Raw genomic sequence first — 14088 nt, forward strand, 5'->3', positions numbered from 1 at the left:
TAACACCGATGCCATAAAAACTCCAAACACAAGAAATTTTGTATCAACCTCTACGTACTGTGTCCGGCTCAACTATGGCGTCCTACTCGCTGTGTCGTCGTCTGGCACGCAGTAGACGTGTTTAAGAAACTCTCCAGCAGTGTGCAACTCCTAACATGAGCACAGGTGCGGTGTCTCATATTAGGGAACTATCGCATAATGGGCACCTTTCCTCTATTACTGACACTCCGTACTAGTCGATGAATACAAGCGCCGAAATTCGTACATGAATGTCCCAGAAGTCATGACTGGCTAGATGCTGTAAGGCGCTCATTTCTTCGTAAACGGACAGCAGTAATAACGCATTCCATACCTAAGACTAGCACCCTCATTAATGCTGTGAATTTGTACATTTGTGATTCTCGCGTCCGTCGGCCGTCGTAACTCAATTTATTATTTACTGCAGAGATTGACTGGTAATGGTGATTGTTGCCTACTTACGTGGTGGACCTTTATCAAAACGATATTTCATTCAATTTTCATTTACAGTTAAATGCTTTTGTGAAGTTCTCTTTTTTCAACAATATTAATCTTCAGTGGAAATTATTTGTTACGTTAATGAACGTTAGACTCGCTGAATCTTAATACATGAGCATACAAGTTGAACAATGGAATAAACTTTTCATATTAATTTCCTCGGCTAGTCATTTCACTTTGTTGTTGTGGTCTTCATGCTACTCTATCCTGTGCAACTTCATCTCCCAGTACGTACTGCAGCCTACATCCTTCTGAATCTGCTTAGTGTATTCATCTCTTGGTCTCCCTCTACGATTCTTACCCTCCACGCTGCCCTCCAATACTAAATTGGTGATCCCTTGATGCCTCAGACTATGTCCTACCAGCCGATCCCTTCTTCTAGTCGTGCCACAAACTCCTCTTCTCTCCAATTCTATTCAATACGTCCTCATTAGTTGTGTGATCTACCCACTTAATCTTCAGCATTCTTCTGTAGCACCACATTTCGAAAGCTTCTATTCTCTTCTTGTCCAAACTATTTATCGCCCATGTTTCACTTCCATAAATCGCTACACTCCATACAAGAATGGGGGAAAGAAATACAGTACAAGAAGAATGGGTAGGTTTGAGGGATGAAGTAGTGAAGACAGCAAAGGATCAAGTAGGTAAAACGACGAGGGCTAGTAGCAATCCTTGGGTGACAGAAGAAATACTGAATTTAATTGATGAAAGGAGAAAATATAAAAATGCAGTAAATGAAGCAGTTCACTTTAAAGCAAAAAATGTTTAGTTATTAATTACAATTGCGGCCCACACACGCGCGAGACTATTTCTTCTTACCTCCGTTAACCATTGCATTGTAGTCGGAGTCCTGGGTCTCGCTCTCGGCTGTTGTACTGAAAATAAGAATCTTAAAGCTACGTACACTCCTGGAAATGGAAAAAAGAACACATTGACACCGGTGTGTCAGACCCACCATACTTGCTCCGGACACTGCGAGAGGGCTGTACAAGCAATGATCACACGCACGGCACAGCGGACACACCAGGAACCACGGTGTTGGCCGTCGAATGGCGCTAGCTGCGCAGCATTTGTGCACCGCCGCCGTCAGTGTCAGCCAGTTTGCCGTGGCATACCGAGCTCCATCGCAGTCTTTAACACTGGTAGCATGCCGCGACAGCGTGGACGTGAACCGTATGTGCAGTTGACGGACTTTGAGCGAGGGCGTATAGTGGGCATGCGGGAGGCCGGGTGGACGTACCGCCGAATTGCTCAACACGTGCGGCGTGAGGTCTCCACAGTACATCGATGTTGTCGCCAGTGGTCGGCGGAAGGTGCACGTGCCCGTCGACCTGGGACCGGACCGCAGCGACGCACGGATGCACGCCAAGACCGTAGGATCCTACGCAGTGCCGTAGGGGACCGCACCGCCACTTCCCAGCAAATTAGGGACACTGTTGCTCCTGGGGTATTGGCGAGGACCATTCGCAACCGTCTCCATGAAGCTGGGCTACGGTCCCGCACACCGTTAGGCCGTCTTCCGCTCACGCCCCAACATCGTGCAGCCCGCCTCCAGTGGTGTCGCGACAGGCGTGAATGGAGGGACGAATGGAGACGTGTCGTCTTCAGCGATGAGGGTCGCTTCTGCCTTGGTGCCAATGATGGTCGTATGCGTGTTTGGCGCCGTGCAGGTGAGCGCCACAATCAGGACTGCATACGACCGAGGCACACAGGGCCAACACCCGGCATCATGGTGTGGGGAGCGATCTACTACACTGGCCGTACACCACTGGTGATCGTCGAGGGGACACTGAATAGTGCACGGTACATCCAAACCGTCATCGAACCCATCGTTCTACCATTCCTAGACCGGCAAGGGAACTTGCTGTTCCAACAGGACAATGCACGTCCGCATGTATCCCGTGCCACCCAACGTGCTCTAGAAGGTGTAAGTCAACTACCCTGGCCAGCAAGATCTCCGGATCTGTCCCCCATTGAGCATGTTTGGGACTGGATGAAGCGTCGTCTCACGCGGTCTGCACGTCCAGCACGAACGCTGGTCCAACTGAGGCGCCAGGTGGAAATGGCATGGCAAGCCGTTCCACAGGACTACATCCAGCATCTCTACGATCGTCTCCATGGGAGAATAGCAGCCTGCATTGCTGCGAAAGGTGGATATACACTGTACTAGTGCCGACATTGTGCATGCTCTGTTGCCTGTGTCTATGTGCCTGTGGTTCTGTCAGTGTGATTATGTGATGTATCTGACCCCAGGAATGTGTCAATAAAGTTTCCCCTTCCTGGGACAATGAATTCACGGTGCTCTTATTTCAATTTCCAGGAGTGTATTTTCTGCAACGTCGGGCGGCTGTGGAGAAAAATGTATATTATGTTAATAGCAGGCGAGTTTTTCGCTTCCGCTAATTTTCGTAAGTTAATATCGCCACATAATGGCGTCGTTGGCTGCATCGGCCGCTGCGATTGTTGCACTGTAAATTAATTCAAGGAAGGCGGACATGAAATAGGGATCACCTCCGACAAATTAAAACCGAACAATAATATTAAATCAATATATTATCTGCTTAATAGTACAAATATGCTTACATTTGCCAGCACTCGCAATATGTATATCTACACGCAACCAAGACAAGAGAAGAAGTGAAGACGACTAAAATATCAACAAAAGAGAGTATCTTTTCGTTTCTTTAGATCATTTTGTTCCGAGTTCATCTTTGCCCTCGAAACTTACACAGAGAAATTATTACAATTTTTAAATGTCTCTTCTTTATAAATACTGTTTTTAAGTCTTTCTTAGTATTTCACTGGGGACGGTATATGATCTCAATGTGTTTGCTTCCTCTGGATGCACGGGGCATTATCTTGGTGTTGATGACGATGATGATTATTACACGATTCGTCGCAAGGTCACTTCTCTAACAGGCTTATCGAATATATATAATAGAGTCGTGTAAAGATTTTAAGTAAAGCGGTCAAGAACCTATCGAAGTTTTTGAAAACAACGTTTGCTCATTTTATTCTAGTACACAGAAATGCAGAGATTTCATTTATTCTCTTACTGAATACCGGAAACAGGACAGTAGGAACCAAACTAGTGATGAGGATGACCCCAAGGGCGTCTCGAGGTATGATATTGCTACGTAGTGTTCCGCGGTCGTGTCGATGTTAGGTGGACTGATAAGATAAGGAATGAGGACGTTCTCCGCAGAATCGGCGCAGAAAGGAATCCATGGAAAACAGTTACGAGAAGAAGGGACAAGATGATAGGAAATCTGTCCAGACATCGGGGAATAACTTCCATGATACTAGAGGGAGCTGTAGAGGTTAAAAACTGAAGGGGAAGTTAGAGATTCGGATACATTCAACAAATAATTGAGTACCTGGATTGCAAGTACTACTATGAGGTGAAAAGGTTGGCCCAGGAGAGGAGTTGGTGGTGGGTTGCATCAGACCTGTCAGAAAACTGTTGACTCAAACAATAAAAATCGTCGGCATTACTAGATGAGACTTTAGTCGTCCACCAATACGTTAGAGTAATTAGTTTTATAAGAGTTGAGCGTGGTAACACGTCCTGCGAAATAAAAATAAATGCTGTTCCAAAAACTACTTTCAACAGATAGTTCGGAAGTCCATTGATGATGGTAATGTATCTGTTCCATGGTAGCAAATAGACCAGCCATCACTGAGCAAGTCAAATACTAACATCTAGAGAGATTTAATTTTTACGAAGGCTCTGGAGTGTCATATCTGAAATAGGAGCTTGAAACATTTATCTCTGAGCTTGAGTACGTAGAAGAGCTGTCGCCCAAGTTTAAAAGAAAAATTGATCATTGGATAGATATGTACGTACTAGAGTACTCCATGACGGGAGAGAAGCTCTGTGGTAGACAATGTCTGCAAGGGACTATCTGAAGAAACAGCAATTACTGCATAATACAGTATATTTAAAACAAAGTATACGGCTGTTGATAAAGAGACGCTGGATGAAACGTCCTTGACACTGTCATAAGAGCAATGTGTGAGGCCTTTAGTAACACTGTAGAAGAGTATTATTGAAAGGTCTCACACGAAACAGGAAGATATTCTTGTCATACTGGGCACAAACGTAAGTGTCCAGGCGCTCGTGGATGAGGAAAGAACCGAAACTGAGGGCAGAAAAGCAAAAGCAGGAATACTGGACTCCGTTTTCAAATGATGTAGTAGACTACGGCCTGACTGTAAAACTAGCACCACAACAAAAAAGAGTGATACTGATATTTAAGTAACCGCGTGACTGCTACGGTCGCGGGTTCGAATCCTGCCTCGGGCATGGGTGTGTGTGTGTGTGATGTCCTTAGGTTAGTTAGTTTTAAGTAATTCTAAGTTCTAGCGGACTGATGACCTCAGATGTTAAGTCCTGTAGTGCTCAGAGCCATTTGAACCATTTGATATTTAAGTCAGTAGCATTGAGAAATTGCTAAGAACACTAATTTTCAACAAGGCCTCTTAGGCGAATGGCATCCCTGTTAAATCCTGTACACAATTTGCATCTGAGGTAGTCCCTCTCTTTACCTCAACATACCACAGTTTCATAGAACAAAACCTGTAGGCAGTGGACGAAAGAACTTTCAGGTCACACCAGTCTACATGACGGGTAATGGAGGTTATTCAAACCACTATCGCCCATTCGCACTGCAATCCACTGTATCATCATAAATAATATTCTCACTCAGCTCAACCATAATGAGGTATCTCGACCAGAGCGATCTCCTCTGTGGCAAACAACGCGGGTTATGAAAACGTCAGTCATGTGAAATCCCAATCACGCTTTTTCCACACACGACACTCCCAAAGTCACGGATCAAGGCTATCATTTTGATTCAGTGTTTCGTGACTTCCGAAAGCTTCCGACCCATAAAATGACCATACGGCAACAGGATTTTTGAATCCATACATGTCACAAAACTGGATATATATGTATATATATCACATCTCATCGTAAATCACTGGGCTGCACGGGATTAGCCGAGCGGTCTGTGGCGCTGCAGTCATGGACTGTGCGGCTGGTCCCGGCGGAGGTTAGAGTCCTCGCTCGGGCCTGGGTGTGTGTGTTTGTCCTTAGGATAATTTACGTTAAGTAGTGTGTAAGCTTAGGGACTGACGAGCTTAGCAGTTAAGTCCCATAAGACTTCACACACATTTGAACATTTTTTTTGTAAATCACTGGACCTGTCTGTAAATCATCGCTATGGGTATACGAATCATCCACCTATCGAAGCGGTATAAGTGAGGGTAGGGGTGAAAAAGCAGTGTGTCCAACCAGAATAACCATAACTTAATCATCCAGTATTTGAGAATGGAACACTTAGAAACTTGCGACAAAATGTACGCACGTAATTTCAAACACTTACGAAACTCTTTCTCGCCGACGAGGTTCACAAAACGATGAAAGCAAATAAATTTATCGCTTACTATATTTCCACAGTTCATGCAGGAAAACTGCCGCATGAAGCAAGACGTTTTCATTTATTACGTCTTTACTACCAACTGTATTCGCTACCCATTTTGCAGACAATATTCAAATATACCACTGAATGTACCAGCAAAATTATTTCATTGTGCATTGTACAAAATTTGTGTCATAAACACTGAGAGGCGTGAAAAACTGTGACATCGTGTATAACGTTTTAATTTACTACTTCTGTACTACTAACTTCATTCGCAACACACTTCGCAGACGATATCCACTTAGGCCGCTGAATATACCTAGATTAAATATATCATTGTACGACACATTAGTTCAGAACGTACGACGTCTTAAATACTGAGAAAGATGAAAAGCTTCCGCACCATGCATTACGTTTTAATTTATTACTTCTGTACGTAATAGATTTTACAGACAGTAGCCACATATGTTGCTGAATGTACCTAAAAATGTATGACTGTACAAAATGTACGAAACCTAGTTAAGGAGATATGATGTCAAATACTGAGATGGACTAAAAACTCCAGAATCGTGAGTGACGTTATAAATTATTAATTCTTTACAACTAACTCTATTCGCAACATATTTTGAAGACAGTAGCCACGTATAACAATGAATTTACCTGCAAAATTATATGATCGTATAGCACACAGTTCAGCAGACACGACGTCATAAACAATGAGCTGCGTGAAAATGAAACTGTAGGACGAAGTTCTCTGTGTACAAATATGTGTGTATAGTGTTAAATACAGGGTGCCCCATTTATCTTGACCACCCTTAATAACTCTTTGTCCAGATGCAAATTACAAAACATTTCAAGCAAATTTTCTTTAGCCGTCAGGGGGACATCAAACAGCATGCTTGCCTTCGTTGTAACTTTGTTTTTTACAAAGATATGAACAGCGTTATGACTTTTTTTAAATAGCACCCTGTATTTTTTATTCGATAACTCATTTCCTCTCCTAAAGACCTATTCACAAATGTATCGCAGTGTACCATTCACTGAAACACAACGTTATTAATTGTATAACACAACATTGACGTTGACGCTCCAAGCGCTTAGTGCAGGTACTCGGGGTAATGGAAAACATCCACGTGCTGACATTGGCAGAGAACAAATGTAAACATAAGTAGAATGCACATCCGTCATTCCGTCAACCATCGTCAGTTGAACAGTTGTGTGAGTAGAATGTATACCAACGAAGAGAAGGTAGAAATGCTACTCATCTATGGGGAATGTAAGTTGGCAGAACAGTAATTGCAATACTGATTTGTTATGTACGTGTACATTTAGTACAGTAGTTTGGTCCTTTTAAATACTATTGTGTAGAGTAGCCATACAGTAAAGGCTGTCCTTCCTATAAACTGTATTGACATAACGTTTCTTTTATTGTTGTTGTTGTTGTTGTTGTTGTTGTTGAAGGTAGGCGAAATGCTACGCAGGCAGCGGAACTGTACAGAGAGCGATATCCTGACAAGAACCCACCTTCCCGACGGATGTTTTCTCGTCTTGTTGCGACACTTTAGAAAACGGGAAATTTCAGCCCACGACAACGCAATCGTGGTAGCACTCGCACAGATGAAGTTGCCGAAATTACTGTTCTCGCTTCCGTTGCTATCAATCCACATATGAGCACACGACAGCTTTGAACACGAAACTGACATTCCTAAAACCAGTGTACATCATATTCGTACACGTCACCAGTTCCATCCTCACCACGTACACATTCAACAAGAATTGCATGGGAGCCGGCCGTTGTAGCCATGCGGTTCTAGGCGCTTCAGTCTGGAACCGCGTGGCCGCTACAGTCGCAGTTCGAATCCTGCCTCGGGCATGGATGTTTGTGATGTCCTTAGGTTAGTTAGGTTTAAGTAGTTCTAAGTTCTAGGGGACTGATGACCACAGATGTTAAGTCAGATAGTGCTCAGAGCCATTTGAACCATTTTGAATTGCATGGGAATGGTTTCCAGAATCGCGTACAGTTCTCTCAGCAAATCCTCGATGAACGTTCCTTCTCAAAGAAAGGGCAGGTAAATACAAGGAACGTGCATCATTGGTCCAGCGACAACCCACGATGGCTTAGACACGTGGAACATCAGCGTCATTGGGACGCTGGTGTGGGAATAAGAAACTACCTCCAACTCTGTTAATTGCCTAAACTGATTTCAGTCACGAATCCTGATAGTGGACAACACATTCTTTTGCATAAGTCACTTAACTCACAGAAAATCTTCATAACACTAACTACAGCAATTACAGCAAGTGGCAACAACAGCCAGCGAAATAGAAAGATTATAACTACTATATACTCTAACTACTAGGAGAAATATGGTTAGCAAAAAGGAATATTTTGTTGAAGAGCAAACAATGTATTTAGAAATTTTTACCTTATTCATGTGACACCCAGTTCCAAAAATTATATAGTTGTCAATAATTCCACTGCCCAAAACATTATCAACCACACATCCATCCTCATACATTTCCTTGTGTATTTTCTTAGAAACACATCATTTCATCTCACTGCACAATGCATGTCCTACCAACACAGAGTCTGTGCTAAGAAAATCATGTCCATATGCTTCCCTATCCACTCGCTAACTACTAGTCCGTCCAACCACAGTATCTTGCCGAGGGTACAGAGCGCTGTCGGCGATATTAACACAGTCTATAGCGCTGCCAACTGACAAACAGGCCACTTAACAGCTGTTATGCGGTGTCTCAGTTAATTCATTGTTGTTGGTAAAGGAGGCACATAAACAGTCTTTTATGAAAACCAACAAGAAAAAATCACTGAAAATCAAGAAAACAGTCATCCTCCATCTTGCCAAGTACGAAGTTACAGAGCTCCACACGTTGTTTTTTGTCACTTCCACGAACAGCTTGCAGCAGCTGAATTTTGTATGGTTTCATGGGTTAAAGTCGACTCCTGACGGACATCGGCTACAACTATTGGCCCATATTTCATCAATGGTAGTCTAAACGGCACAGCGTATGTCAACTTCCTCAGACGAATTCTTCCTCCTCTTGTGGATGAAGTGCCGCTAAGAACCAGAATGCTTATGTAGTATCGACACGATGGATGTCCAACACATAGTGCCTTGCGTGCACGTCGTGCTCTGAACCGAAGGTATCCTTTCAGATGGGTTGGTCGAGGAGGAATAGTTTTTTGGCCTCCTAGGTCTCCTGATTTAAATCCCCTGGCCTTTTTCCTTTGGAGCTGCATTAAAGACGTTGTCTATCGCGATATTCCAACAACTCCAGAGGACATGCAGGAACGTATCATCCTTGCTTGCAGTTCCCTTCAGCAGGCAACACTAGAAGCAGTAAATAACTCTTTCATTCAACGATTGCGCCAGTGTGTTGGTGTCCAGGGTCACTACTCTGAGCACCTCTGAATGTTGTACTCCTGCGCAATGGTGCAGGGGAGTCAAAGTCAATTTTGTGTTATGTTTTTACTTGATTTTCATTTGTTTTCTGACAACTCCAGCAAGTGGACGAGTTTGTGATCCCAGGCTCAAAGTGTTATGCAGTTAATAACGTTGTGTTTCAGTGAATGGTACACTGTGATACATTTTTGAATAGATCTTTAGGGGAGGAAATGAATTACCGAAAAAATACAGGGTGCCATTTAGAAAAGTCATACCGCTGTTCATATCTTTGTAAAAAACAAAGTTACAACGAACGTAATCATGCTGATTGATGCCATATGGTTCTAATGGCTCTGAGCACTATGGGACTTAACTTCTGAGGTCATCAGTCCCCTAGAACCTAGAACTACTTAAACCTAACTAAGGACATCACACATACCCAGGCCCGAGGCAGGATTCGAACCTGCGACTGTAACGGTCGTGCGGTTCCAGACTGCAGCATCTAGAACCCCACGGCCATCCCGGCTGGCGGTGATTGATGTCCTCCTGATGGCTAAATAACACTTGCTTCAAACATTTTGTAATTTGCATCTGGACAAACAGTTATTTAGGGTGGTCAAGATAAATCGGACACCCTGCATACATGCGTACGTGGGCGAAGCCAAGGGTAAAAGCCTCATCCCAAACACGTGGAACGATTTAAACCAAATTTGATACACATATTACTTGCGATCTGGAAAGAAATACAGGATGTATGAAAAAGAATCATCCGATTTTTAAAAAGTCATAACTATTATGTTATTTGAGATATGTGCGTGAACAACATGCTGTTGGGAAGAGCAGACTCTCGAGTTTTACATGGTTCCCACTAGGTAGCAGCAGTGTGCGCCCACTTCAGTTGTAGTAAAAATGGTGTCGGGAAAACAGAAAGCGTTTTGTGTTCTACGTTTTGCGCAGTGCGGGTCAGTAATAACTGTTCAGCGTGACTTTCGTACTAGGTATGGAATGGATCCTCCTACAGCACAAAGCATTAGACGATTGCATGAACAATTGCGAGGAACAGGTTGCTTGCGTAAAGGCAAAACGCCGGGCCGTCCCAGGAGTTCGCAGAAATCCGTTCGCCGTGCAGCTCTACAGCTCAACATGCACCCGATGTCCGTCAGGAGTCGACTTTAACCCATGAAACCATACAAAATTCAGCGGCTGCAAGCTGTTCGTGGTAGTGACAAAATACAACGTGTGGAGCTCTGTAATTTCGTACTTGGCAAGATGGAGGATGACTGTTTTCTTGATTTTCAGTGATTTTTCCTTGTTGGTTTTCATAAAAGACTGTTTATGTGCCTCCTTTACCAACAACAATGAATTAACTGAGACACCGCATAACAGCTGTAAGTGGCCTGTTTGTGAGTTGGCAGCGCTATAGACTGTGTTAATATCGCCGACAGCGCTCTGTACCCTCGGCAAGATACTGTGGTTGGACGGACTAGTAGTTAGCGAGTGGATAGGGAAGCATATGGACATGATTTTCTTAGCACAGACTCTGTGTTGGTAGGACATGCATTGTGAAGTGAGATGAAATGATGTGTTTCTAAGAAAATACAGAAGGAAATGTATGAGGATGGGTGTATGGTTGATAATGTTTTGGGCAGTGGAATTATTGACAACTATATAATTTTTGGAACTGGATGTCACATGAATAAGGTAAAAATTTCTAATATACATTGTTTGCTCTTCAACAAAATATTCCTTTTTGCTAACCATATTTATCCTAGTAGTTAGAGTATATAGTAGTTATAATCTTTCTATTTCGCTGGCTGTTGTTGCCACTTGCTGTAATTGGTGTAGTTCGTGTTATGAAGATTTTCTGTGAGTTAAGTGACTTATGCAAAAGAATGTGTTGTCCACTATCAGGATTCGTGATTCAAATGAGTTTAGGCAATTAACAGAGTTGGAGGTAGTTTCTTATTCCATTAATTTCATATTTTTTGAATTTCTATTATTGTTAGGATTTCTTGCAGTTCGGGGTCATTCTTTTGTGTTAATTATTGGAAGTCATTTTGTCAATGTATAGCAGTCAGATTGCGTTGGTCTTGTACATTGTGGGTGATAAATGAATAGGTTAAGTTTGAATTGTCTTTGGCAGGAAAAATTATGTAGGTCAGTGTTTCACCAAAAAATAAATAAAATAAAATAAAATAAAAAATAAAAATATTAAGGGCTAGTTTCACAGTCGCTGTGGAAGCTGTAACTCAGGACGTGCTCGCTGCAGTGTGGGAACAATCTGACATATGCCAAGCATTTCGAGAGGGCGTATTGAACACCTATGGAAAGATATGAAAAAATGTCCTATTCATCAAACAGAAAATACATTGTTTATGCTTATTAGTTTCACAAATACAGACGTGCCGAACCAGATGATTCTTTTTGATAGACCCTGTACTGTGAGGGGGTAAGAAACACCAGCCTCCTATTGTGGTGAGCGTGATAACGTGAAGAGAGCCAGGAAGAGGAAAAGATGAACAGTGAGGGTGAAGGAGGAGATGGGAGATGGATGGAGAGAGGAGGAGGGGAAATGGACAGAAAGAGAGAGAGGAGATGAGGAGATGGGCAGGCAAAGAGAAGATGGGGAGATGAACAGGGGTTAGGAGGAGATGGACAGAGACATGAGAGGAGAAAATGGACAAAAAGAGGGGAGAAAGGAAAGGAGCTAACGGACAGAGGGACAGAGGGGAAGGAGCAGTTAGGGGGGGGGGGGAGCAGAGCAGACGGACAGAGGTGAAGGGAGCAGGTGGACAGAGCGAGGAGAGGAGGAGGACAGAGAGAAGGGAGAGGAGGTGATGGACAGAGAGACAGGACAAAGGAGGAGACTCAGTCTACAGGTTGCTGAGTTGCCCTCAAGACTTCGAATGAAGCAATAGTGTAATGGTTGAATTCACGACATCCAGAGATTTATGGGTCTATATGATGCTTGGAGAGATGCACATGGGGCCTGAAGATGGCATAATGAAATGCTGAAACTGGTAGCCTTCACAATAAAATAAAATTACATCTAAGGTACAGATCTGTTTGTGAATTTCATTGACTTTGACAAGGAGGTGACGGGTTAATAGAACAATGTAGCAAATGCATACCTGGGGAATGCCAGGTACTCAGCTAGTTGTTATATTCCGCCCTGAGATGCTATAGCTGGCGGTCGTGTGTGCGTGAGACTGGTGACGACTGTGGTCGAAAGCTCTATGCAAGTGTCTTAATTGTGCCTGTCTGCAATTTAACGTGTCTTCTGTATCGTAAGTAGCAATCTGTCTTTTCCTACATTGTTGATACTCTTACCTAGAGATTCCGTTTCCGTTAATTGTTTTATATTTACGGTACGTGAAGCTCAGAAATCAAACATCAAAAGCCGAGCGACGCAACTCTCAAAAATTCCCGAGACAGTCGACTTTGAGAGACTGATATTTAAGAGAGCGACAAAAGAAGATGCAGTAGATTGCTAGATTCCTCAATAATACTACTTGGAACTCTGTAAGCAGCGGGATAGTTTATCTTCAAGTGTAGACCAGTTCGGGCTATTCAGCATATCTAAGGTGCTCTTCTGGGGTACAGACTATGGTCCCAGAACGAAATTTGGTCTGCCAGAGAATATAACTTGTAATCTTCGTTTTGCAAATGATGCAATACATGGTTTCGCGGCGATATGAATTAATAAAATTTTCTCGGGCTTCCAGCCGCGCCAGGTGGTTAAAAAGCCACGAGCTTTCGACCGAGCTCTCCTCAGTCATTGTCAAGTGATAAGACTGACTGCTGTGTCGCCGTGTCCGCGTCGTTATATAGCAGCACTGCTGGCTGTGACGTCACTGGTGCTCTCTTCTTCGCCATATATGGTAATGTTTTCATCCCGCGTCCGTCGCGCCCGTTTTAACCTCGCGATGGCCGGGTCCCAGGCTGTGCTGAGCTGCAAACCGCCGTCCCTGTTGATGGTGTTTTCAGAGGTTTTGATTTGAATACACTCCTGGGAATTGAAATAAGAACACCGTGAATTCATTGTCCCAGGAAGAGGAAACTTTATTGACACATTCCTGGGGTCAGATACATCACATGATCACACTGACAGAACCACAGGCACATAGACACAGGCAACAGAGCATGCACAATGACGGCACTAGTACAGTGTATATCCACCTTTCGCAGCAATGCAGGCTGCTATTCTCCCATGGAGACGATCGTAGAGATGCTGGATGTAGTCCTGTGGTACGGCTTGCCATGCCATTTCCACCTGGCGCCTCAGTTGGACCAGCGTTCGTGCTGGACGTGCAGACCGCGTGAGACGACGCTTCATCCAGTCCCAAACATGCTCAATGGGGGACAGATCCGGAGATCTTGCTGGCCAGGGTAGTTGACTTACACCTTCTAGAGCACGTTGGGTGGCACGGGATACATGCGGACGTGCATTGTCCTGTTGGAACAGCAAGTTCCCTTGCCGGTCTAGGAATGGTAGAACGATGGGTTCGATGACGGTTTGGATGTACCGTGCACTATTCAGTGTCCCCTCGACGATCACCAGTGGTGTACGGCCAGTGTAGGAGATCGCTCCCCACACCATGATGCCGGGTGTTGGCCCTGTGTGCCTCGGTCATATGCAGTCCTGATTGTGGCGCTCACCTGCACGGCGCCAAACACGCATACGACCATCATTGGCACCAAGGCAGAAGCGACCTCATCGCTGAAGACGACACGTCTCCATT

The sequence above is a fragment of the Schistocerca cancellata genome, chromosome 1, assembly GCF_023864275.1.
Source record: "Schistocerca cancellata isolate TAMUIC-IGC-003103 chromosome 1, iqSchCanc2.1, whole genome shotgun sequence".
Lineage (NCBI taxonomy): Eukaryota > Metazoa > Arthropoda > Insecta > Orthoptera > Acrididae > Schistocerca > Schistocerca cancellata.